Below are 9,929 nucleotides of genomic sequence, written 5' to 3'. Positions count from 1 at the left end.
GTGATTAAAGCTGGCTTACAGAGCACAGCAAGCATGGAGCTTAATATCTTGTATTGGTTGGGGCAATTTAACCCAGGTCTCCCACCGGCTGAGAGAACATTTTATTTTTTTTTTTTTTCTAGGCTCAGTTCTGTGAAGGAAGTGTTCCAGTCTTCTGGATATATAGGGGTACCTGCAGGATGCCTTGAGAGAGATATTAAATTCTGGGGATAAGAGTGAAAAAGTAGGCTATGAAGCCTGCTTTCCACGAAGAATTTTTTACTTTGTTTTCTAATTCTAGGTGGCTGCCTGCTAATCTTGGAATTTAAAGATTTTTAGTATGACACACCTGCCTCCTCCATTGCATTGCATTGGGGTCTGTGTCTCCAGCATCTGCATGGGCAACTTGAAGGCAGAGGGCAAAGGTGGGAGGAGAAGAAAAAGGCAAGCAGGAATTTAAAAACTATCTGATGCAACTCAGATATTCCATGCATGTCTGTCCTTGCCACTACGTCTAGTTCTTAGCCCTATTCATTCAAAACTGAAAGAGAAGATCAGCCTTATGATTAAAAACCAGCCAAAGAAAGGGATCTGAATGTGCCCTGGGAGACTGCCAGCACTGCATAGGCTGTACTCCATTCACAAAGGAGGATTTGCTTATCTCCCTCTTGTTGGGTCTGTCCCATGTTTTCTAAAAAGTTCACCACAAAGAGAACAGGGAGCAAAATGAGTGATGTCCAGAAACTGCAGGGATTGGTTCCAAAATTGTATTGTTCTTTTATCCAGTTACAGTTTCATGTGAAATGCACTTCCATTTTCAGGAAGCAGAGTTTGGGCTATATTTCAGTCAATTTCAAAAATATTGCTCTCCCTTTTCAAGCACAGCTTTAAATTTTATCACTTTGTCTTGAAATCACTGCTAAACGCAAATGTTTAGGGTCATCCAATCTGCTCTTCTATCACACATACTTTGCCAGCTTTTTTTGCATTAACCACTGTCTAAATTTTGGGGTTTTTTCCTTAGAAGGAAATGAAAATTTACACACACAGCCCCCTCCTCTTCCATCTGCCTCTCCCTTGTAATTAGCTTTTTTGCTTGGCCACTTTGCTGGGAAATGGAAGATGTATTTAAAGCATCTCTGAAATCTTGAGAGAAATCCTCTAATCATAAATTCACAGCCCAAAGCGGTGATGCTGCCACCTCTTCCAGGCACTGCTGATGGACAGAGCTGTGTCTGTCTGTGCACTGGGTTTGTGTGGCAGCAGCCTACCTGGGTGTTTGCTCTGAGAAGCTGCTAGAAGCTTCCCCTGTGTCCAGCAGAGCCAATGCCAGCCAGCTCAAGATGGACCTGCTGATGGCCAAGGCTCAGCTCATCATCAGCACTGGAAGCACCTCTGGGAAAACAGAGATAAGAATGGAGATGAAAACCCCTGCACAAGAGCAGCCAGAGAATATATGGGTGAGAATATACAAGAGAAACAGTCCTGCAGACACCGAGGTCAGTGAAAAGGGAGGGAGAGGAGATGCTTCAGGCACTGGAGCAGAGGTGAGGCAGACTGTCCCTCTGCAGCTCATAGGGGTTCCACTGTAGAACAGATATCCACTGGCAGCCCACGGGGGACCCCCACTGGAACATCTGGATGCCCAAAGACTCTGACCCTGTGGGAAGCCTGTGCTGGAGCAGGCTCCTGGCTGGACCTGAGGACCTCTGGAGAGTGGAGCCCACGGTGGAGCAGAGGACTTGTGACTCAATTGGGGAAATCAGACTGGAGCAGTTTGTTTCTGAAAGTGTGCACACCATTTAAGGGACACATCCTTGAGCAGTTTGTGGAGAATTGTGCTCCATGGGAAGGACACTCATAGGAAAACATCATGGACAGAGAGCACTGACCACATCATGGCTCCTGTGGCAGGGACTCAGCGGTGAAGCAGGGGAAGAATGTGAGGAGTCCTCTGCCTAAGGAGAGAATGGCTCAAACAATGTGGGATGAAGTGAACACAATCCCCATCACCATTCTCCTGCACTGCTGAGCAGGGAGGAGGCAGGGAACCCAGAAGTTAAACTGAGACCAGGAGGAAGGGAGAGGTTGGGGTAAGGCATTTTTATGGTTTGTTTTTATTTCCATTGCCCTACTCTGATGTGTTTGGTAAGAAATTAAACCAAGTCCCCCAAGTCAAGTCTGTTTTGCCCATGATGGTAGTTGGTGAGGGATCTCTCACTGTCCTTCTCTCAAGGCACAACCCCTTTCATTATATTTCGTCTCCCCCATCTCCCTGAGGATGGGAGTGGGCACATGGCATCCAGCCAAGATCAACACACCACAGCCTACCAGAGCAGAGCCTAAACTGATAATTTTTTTATGATTCTGAAGGCTGAAGTTTTGGATTTAAGCATATAGAACTCACTAAAGTCCTACCTAAAGCAGCTTAATCTTTTGGGATCTCAAACAGAGGGCACTAAATACGCGAACCATGTAGCTGACATTTGCCTTGGGAGTAAGGGCAGAGAAAAGCATAAGAGAAAGGAAGCTTGAAATAATGCCAGCTATCTGCTTTGAACATTAAGATAAAGGAAATGCAAACATCACTTTTTGAGCTTTTATATTTTATTTAAACTTTTTTAAATTATTGGAGTAAAAAAAATAAAGGTAGGAGTTAAAAAAAGTGGGGGGAAGTAAATGTATATGTATGCCCAGAATCTAAATGAGAAGTGCCTATTAACTGCTGTCTACAGCTTGTAGAGTTAGTATGTTTAAAAGACAGCTAGATGCACAACTGCGCTGAATTAAATATGCTTGTAGAGATATAAATATAGAGGCATTTGTCAGGATTTGCACCTTCTTAACAATTCACCAGTTACTTCAATTACTTTTGATTGTTGCCTGTTTAGATACAGGACAGAACTGTTTGCTCTAAGTGTTATATCACCTGTCAGCCACTATCATTATGGAGCTCTGAGTGATGAAAGAGTCCATGGAATACTATAAAGGAAAAGTAATAATGAATATGGAAGGTCAGTATAAGCCACTCAGCTTGCCAGGAGCTTCCCAGCACCTAAGAACCCATATGTTCATTAAGCCTCTGGGTTATAAGTTCCCTGTTTCTTCAAAGTAAACACAATAATTACCAAGCACATATTTCTGCCCCAGTCATGCCTCAGCCAAAGCTAGCAGGTAAGGCTGGAGGGAGCTCATTCACTTCACAAAGTCTGTTTATGGACCCGCCAGAGAATATCCTCCCAGTTCACTGCAGTGGTGACCATAGGACCACCCTTTTAGGTTCAAACCATTTAGCACACAGCCAGAAGAAATCAAGAACTGGGGAAAGCCAGCATACTGCCACAGTGAACAGGTGTTTGACAAAAAATGTCAGTCACACCAAAATAAAATCAGGGCCAAAGAGGGAAACATGGATAAAGGTAATGGAGTAGAAAATAATACCACAGTTATAATAGTGCTTTTGTACTCAGGTGGAATATTGTGTCCACTTTTGGACTATAATAGCATGACAGGTTCATGGGCAGGAAAATGGAATGCTGAGAAAAAGATTTCTGTATAAGAAGTAAGTAATTTTAGAAAATAGTAATTTTAGGTAAGAGTCGAATTACATGGGCACATTGCAAGTAGGACTGAACAGCTTGTTTTTCTTTACCCTACCTGGAGAACAGCTCTGGAATTTTCTGCATTGTCTGAAGGCTCTGCGCTGAGAGGAAATGCTTGCTTTCACACAATGCTTAAATTAACTCCTCATTTAAAATGGCATCGTGCCCAAGAGGTTTATAAGCTTCAAAGTACCTGTTGATATGGCTAATGAGAAACACCATTGTTGGTGAACATAGTTTCACCAAAAAACCCAAATGAACCCCTTCACTTCATGCTCCAGGGAAGAAAACAGGGACAACTAACAAGCAGAAGCCAGAGAGAAACTCCCTTAACCATGTATGGACAAAAACTAGAATTCAATTTTTACAGTTCTGAGGGAGAGTTTACTAACCTGTATAGAGCAGTGCTCTAAGTTCCTACATAAAGATGATCTGTGTTGTAAAGGGCTTTCTATTTAAAGAAAGTACATCAGCAGATAACGAGCCTTCAAGATACCAGAATACCCCTTAAACTCCCAGATCTAATGCACAATTAGGGTGCAGCAGTGCTTGAGGAATGGCCTTACCCTACTAACAAGATGGAAAAAGCTCTGGTTCTGGAAAGAGGAAATTATGTTCTGATCAGTTCCTTTTGCATTGCCAGTGTTTGCACTGGCTTCAGGTCAATAGTATTTGCAGAACTACATTTATCTAAAAGGGATTTAGAGAAAGCTGTAGTTGTTTGAGTTTTTTAAAATATTGCTGTTGTGTTTTGTCAGATCTGCCAAATCTCAACTAGGGGAATTAACCAGGCAATTTGGCACAAGGAAGAAAGAGGACCGATATGTGCCTAAAATTTTTCTCCCAAAAGTTGCCAAACCAGCATTGCAAATGCTAATGGTTTTTTTTGCAGATGCTCAATAGTCACAAAAGGCATAAAAGAAAATGCAATCTGGTCATTTTTCAAAAGGCACATTTCTTATAAATAAAAAATTATAATATCTCTTTTTGATTATTTTTTTATTTTTCAATTGTCTTCTTACAATGCCAAGTGTCGAAGATTTTTGATTATGATTAGTTTGTAATAAAAGTACCAAGTTACTTTTCTGAGCACATAAAAACTAACAAACTCTTTAGCAACAGCTTAAGCTTAAAACTGAAGTAATTTTATAGGTGTAATATATGTTCTGTTTTATGTTTAGAAAAAAAAATTTCAGCTCACAGTAATATTCCACATTCCAGAGATCAAAGTACTTCAAGACATTTTTTAAGCTAGACATTTCATTGCTAGGGACTGCAATCTCTTCATTGTTCATTGCTCTTTGAAATTCTGAGCAAAGTAATTCCTAAAAGATCACAGAATTATAGAATTGTTTTTTTTGGAAGGCACCAAAAATGGTCATCTTGTCCAGCCAAGTGAAAGTACTATCTCTTCATACTGTCCTGGAGTATTCCTTAATGACACCTCTGACTTCATTCCCACAAGAGTGCTGATTCTCCCCAGGGCAATGTTCTGGGTAGTCCCAAAGTCATGTATTTAGATATGTCTATGGCAGGATTTGCTTGCCCATCAGACTGCTCTTTTCTACATACAGACTCATTTCCTACTGTGGAGACAAGGATTTTGTACGTATTCCGATGGTTTTGCAGTGAACTTCTCAACAGTTTTCTCCTGAAAAGAGACAGTGAGCAACCCTTACACAAAAAGAACTTATTTTTAAAAGAATAGGTCTTTGGAGAAACTAAAAATTAATATTTAGCATGTTAAAAGTACTGATGCTTTCTTTTTTATTTCTTCTGCTCCCCTCTGCTTAGTTTTTATTAACTTTGTGAAGAAATGTGTTAGTTATGAAATTGTCACTTTTGAAACCTTAGGGGTTTCTTTCGCTATCTAAAATTTTTATGACTCAATAACTCCTTGAGCTTCCTTTCTAGTTACCTTCAAAGATTTTTTACCAGGAATGAGCTGAATATAAGGTTTGGAACATGCCAGTATTTTCTTTGTTTCTGCATGAAGAATGAGATTCTAAAGCAATTCAATTTGTCATCATTTGCTGATTACATGCTTTTCTCTGTTGTAACTTTCCTCAATTCTCTGTGTGTTTGCATAAAGAAATGTGTGCTTGTTTTACTATCACTCTATGTTTGGAGGGGTGTTTTTCCTTTTCACCTTTTAAAAATAGATTGGCCAAATCAATTTTTTTCAATGTTTTCTCAGCATGTGAATGAGAATAAAACTCTAATTTTTTAAAATTTATATTAACATCTTCTTTTCTCTCTCAATGAGTGTGCTTCAGTCTCTGAAACTAATCTCCTATACTTTTATTTTCTTTGTACTTCATTCCATATGCTGTTCTGGTAGCCTCTCCATTGTTTCAGAATAAGTCAAAAGTTTCCTCACAACAGTATAAATCACATAAAGACTTCCATTGCTTCATGAAGGGTGATTATCAGAGCTCAGTAATCTGCATGTCAGGCTCTTAAGACTTTTATTTGCTCATTGAAATGTTATGGTAAACCAGAAATTTCTCTAGAAGCTTTATAAATGGCAGATACATTCTTTAAATGATCCATTTATCTTCCAATAAGAATATAAGGCTATACAGAGTGTCTCTTCTGAGCTGGGCACTGATTTTTCTTAGTTATGTTTATGTTTTGCTATGATTTGGTAAATGAGATGAGGCTTATTTCTCCTACTTTCCTTGAGAGTGGGAAACATATTTTTTCCTAATAGTCCCCATCATTTAATGCTATGATTTTAACAATTGAGTGAATCCATTCACTTTTATAGCTAATCACATTTTACATTAGTACACTATGTAAGGTTGAACAGTGAAGTGTGTTTTAGGAATATGGGAAGGTAGAATAGAAGCTGGTTGGGCTAAATTGTTCTTTTAATCCCACATCCTGCTTCTCACAACACACAGATTTTAGGGAATCTTCCTTAAGGAATTAAATTGCAAGAATATTCACAGTGGACAACTGTAAAAAACCTCACCCACAGTGAGAAGTCTGTCTTCATTAGTGAATTCTAGTCTGTGACTAGAGGCACAATGATTTTATAAATTACTATATTTACTGCAGAAGGAGTAGCAAAGATATCTGGGGCCACTCTGCAATCTGAGAGGCATCTAAACCATCACAGAAATGAGAATGCTCTCCTTTCCTACATACGTACCTAAATGGTGCCACTATTGAGCTAAACCTTAAAGCTCAGTTGCAATGATTTCACCTACTAAATTTTGAAATTTACCCCATTTAAATTTATATTTGTTGACTATCAGCTTCATTGAAGACTTGTTTATTCTGCTATTAGGATGAAATTAGGAAAAATTGTACAGACAAATATGTGCATTTTTCATATGGCATTCTGTATCTTATGTAATCTTGTCATATCTTTTTAAATTCATTTCTTTCCCAAGCGAGGCAATCTCAGTCTTGGCAATCTTTCATCACAGAAATTGTTTCATGCTCTTGGTAATTTTCATCCCCTATTTCTACATCTTCTTTATCTCTTTTTCAAAGAGATTGACCAAGACTGAGCACATATTGTAGCTGAGGACACATCATTGGCATTAATAAGACTTTCAGAAAGACAATCTGTCCCATCCTTTTACATTGTAATATCTTATTTTTTGCTTTGTCAGTTTTTTTTGAACACTGCTGTACAGAACTTAACTCCACAACATTTACCATAAATTAGGAAGGCAGAATCCATTTGATCTGTTCAAGTAGGTGCTTTGGATCTGTAGATAGACAATACAGTATTTAATCTGTCAGGATGTTACTCATTTGACTCTCTGTAATTCCCTGCCCCTTTCACTTACTTTAGGATTTATCTTTTTTTAGAAATTGTTATTTGCTTCTTGTTCTCCATTTCAGAAGCCTGGTCTATATCATTAATACTAAAACTACTCTATTTCCAGACTGCATGTTAAAGGAAATAGTCAACATGAACAGAGTTGCCTAAGAAATTTCTGTTTCAACATTGCCCATAATAAACTTATTTTGAGTTTAATTTGTGTGGTGCAGTGTGAAAATCTGATGCTATCCAGACACCTAGCAGCATGCCAGACCATGTCAAAATGGTAAAGCACTTGTACACCCAGAGGGAGAGCCCTGTAGATATGTAAAGACACAGATGACATTGCCAGGTAAAGTGTCTCCTTTTTGTGTCACTGTGAAAAGGTATTCCTGACTCACTGAAAGGTATTCCTGACTCAGACAAGAACATAAGTTGTTTTTTTTTTCATTTTCAGTGTCTGTTATGGTGTATCTTCTATGATTCATGTTCTGCAAAATTTCAGAGCTGCAGTCAGAATGGTTCTTTCTCCTCAAACAGTTTTTGGGTTGTCCTTGCTTTTTTGAAAGCAGCTAATTTTTATTAAAAAATTATTCTCATTAGAAAACAAAATAAAAAGAAACAAAATGCCTCCTTTTGTTTCAGAAAAGAAAAAATAGTGTGTGTGTATGAATAGATGATAGTGTGCATGTATAGAATATTTGCCTTATTCTTATTGATTTTTGTTTAAATGAAGGAACTACGTTTTTTCTTTTTTTTGGTAGGGAAAATTGATGCTAAAGTTTTTTACTATACACCATGGAATGCTGTTAACAAAACTTGACAACATTCAGAGATTCTAGAAAATGTATTGTTGTCATTCTTGGGTGTCTGAGGTTAGATTATTTCTACATACTGTTAACTATCCATCCTCAGGGTAGTTCTGTTGTTGGCTTTGACATCTCACTCTTGTAACTGCAATTCTGAATGAACATCTTATCCCTTTTGGGGGCTGGTTTTAAATATAGAATGATTTCTGCAGCCCAACCCAGAAGTTAGTCTTCAGTCATGTGTGTTCTTGGCTGCTGTAAATTAACATCTGACTTTGACATCCATATTTGCAAAAGGAAAAAAAGTCTGTAAATAGCTCATGGAACAAATTCTCCCTTTGCACTGAGGAGATTTTATTAAATATAATGTTAGTCATGCAGTAAATTTACAATTCCAAATTCCGTAAAGGGAGTAGTAAATTTTGTATAGCAGATTGAATTAAATAAGAATGAGGTCTACACTGATAAATAATCCTAATTACCTTTCTATTGCCACCTTCAAACAAGGTTAAAAATAGCATTCTAGAAATGGTCTAGACTCTGTAAGCATTTTTTGCACTTCAATTCCCAAGACACACATTGAATTTTCTGAGGCTGAGGTTGGTGTAGATCATCCAGTCTTGCATTGTTGTACATATTCTCTGACATGCTCATAGAACATTGATTCACCCTACAAAGCTATAAGCTGGTTAATGATTTTCAACCAAAAAAATCTATAGCTTCTTAGAGAGCTTCCAAGATCTAGATTTCATTTATTTTCTCTGACAAGGTTTCATGATCAAAATAAAACCAGCCTTTGAAATGAACAAGTAATGATGGCAAGAAATATGTCTTAAATTGAAAGCTGTCATGTAGAAGAGAAAAGTCAGGGTTTACTTTCACTTTTGGTTAAATAATTTAAATTTTTTTTATTTATTTTTTTCATTGTCTTTTCTTTTAAGAACTACTGAAAAAAGAACAAAATTCTCATCCCCAAGATGAGAGAAGAATGATTGATAGACACCAGAACTCCTAATCCCTTCTTTGTTAGTTTTAAGAACTGAGGAAGAGAAGCGAAATCTTGTACATTTCTGATGACATTTCAGAACAAGCACCATGGGTGCTTCTCAGTTTCATTTTGCCACAAGTTCTACCAGCAATCACAGCAGCGTTGCTGGTGCTCCAAGCTATCAATGCTAGGGATATCACACAATAAGTATCCTTTTGTTGACAATGTTAATTAAATATAGCTATAGCCCAGATATGAAGAATACAAGCTCTTTTTATCTCAGTTTTAAGGATAACCAAGTGTTAAATGTGAAAACTAACCTGATTTTTTTTCAGTCAGAATTAAAATTCAAGTGAAAAAATTAACCTATCTGCCTCTACACTCCACAGGGATTTCTATTATTCAGATTTATTCATTAGAAGGCTTGCTATTCATGTTTGTTGTATTTGCTTTCATTAAATGTTTGGCATTATATATCTTCCTATTGCATTGCTAACTAAAAAATAAAATATCTTAGTGCTGTGATACAAAATTCATATATCCCGACCAATGTAAATGGTATACTCTTTCAATAGAAAATAAAGGGAGCAAACAACAGCAGGCAAATATCAATGTTAAAAAGAAAAAAATACTGAAGATTTTTCTGGTCACTGAAGTGTAAATTTCTTCTTATAGTAAGACATATGCAGTTCCTGCATCATGATTTGTATTTTGAAATGCAAAAATTATTATCTTTTTCATTCATTAAACACATTGACAAAACCCACAGT

At 37.5% G+C, this 9,929-nt stretch overlaps 1 long non-coding RNA gene across 1 annotated transcript; it reads left to right on the top strand.

Annotated features, from left to right (window-relative positions):
* Positions 1 to 1,102: 1,102 nt before the first annotated feature.
* Positions 1,103 to 7,780, top strand: LOC141728685 (uncharacterized). Its single transcript, XR_012579831.1, has 3 exons — positions 1,103 to 2,072; positions 5,496 to 5,537; positions 7,593 to 7,780. It is a non-coding gene; the product is annotated as an uncharacterized LOC141728685 (long non-coding RNA).
* Positions 7,781 to 9,929: the final 2,149 nt, after the last annotated feature.

This window comes from Zonotrichia albicollis, chromosome 3 (assembly GCF_047830755.1).
Source record: "Zonotrichia albicollis isolate bZonAlb1 chromosome 3, bZonAlb1.hap1, whole genome shotgun sequence".
Taxonomy (NCBI): Eukaryota; Metazoa; Chordata; class Aves; order Passeriformes; family Passerellidae; genus Zonotrichia; species Zonotrichia albicollis.
Note: the sequence above shows the minus strand (reverse complement) of the source record. Positions and strands in the feature narration are given on the sequence as shown.